Here is a 998-nt window from a genome sequence, read left to right on the forward strand (position 1 = left end):
CTTGGTTTCTTCTCATTTTTTCCATTCAGGCTTAGTTGAAATTGCCCTCTCTATGCCTAGTCCTTCCTCATCCAGACCTCTTTAGGCAGGGGCTTTGGCAGAAATGTCACATTCCACCCCCATTCTTCCCCCCTAAAATAGGGGGGACAAGACACCTGTTAAATTTTGATTGAAATTTATTAAATGTAACAATTTAGATGGGGTGCCATTTACACAGCAGTCTGTTCAACACCTTCTCTTGGTAGACGTGAACAACCTTTGCTGGTCAGTGTGTCTCAGAATAACCTTTGATCTGGCACAAGAGGGTTTGCTTAGGAGATTATAGCAAAAGTGAGAAGGACTGCACACAAGGATATTTATACTGAATTTTTAAAAATAGGAAATGTGTCAGCAAAATATTTCAGTAAATATGTTCTAGTATACAGCCATGAAAAGGATGATACAGATCTGTATTGAGAGGCAAAGAACTGTCATTCATGAGAAAACTAGGTTAGAGCCTTCCTGGTGTATATTATCCAAGTAATAGAAATATGTATACCTAAAGATGTGATTATATACATGGAGATAATATGTGGGAGGATATTCATTGTTCCTATTGGAAGGAGTAGCTGGACGCTACGTGGTGGCTCAAAGCATCCCGAGAAAAACCAGCAGAGGTACTACAGCCTTTTCTAACCTAACCTTGGAAGTTACAGTGTCATTTCTGCCTCACTTAATTTGTGGGGGCAGTCACAAAAGCCTATCAAGGGGGAGGGACATGGACTCCACCTCTTGATGAGAGGAGTATCAAAGAATTTGCACACATACTTAAAACGACCATAACATAGCTATAGTATTTTCTAATCTACAGTTTATTCAAATTACACAGTTGTCCCGTAACATGTCGATAGCAGTTTTGTGTATGTTGGGATCTAATCTTAAGATGTGTCGTACCCTGCATTTAATTGTCATGTTTCTTTAGTCTTTAAATCTGGGTCAGTTCCACAGCCTTTCTTTGT

This window comes from Ceratotherium simum, chromosome 33 (assembly GCF_057802395.1).
Source record: "Ceratotherium simum simum isolate JZ-2026a chromosome 33, ASM5780239v1, whole genome shotgun sequence".
Classification (NCBI taxonomy): domain Eukaryota; kingdom Metazoa; phylum Chordata; class Mammalia; order Perissodactyla; family Rhinocerotidae; genus Ceratotherium; species Ceratotherium simum.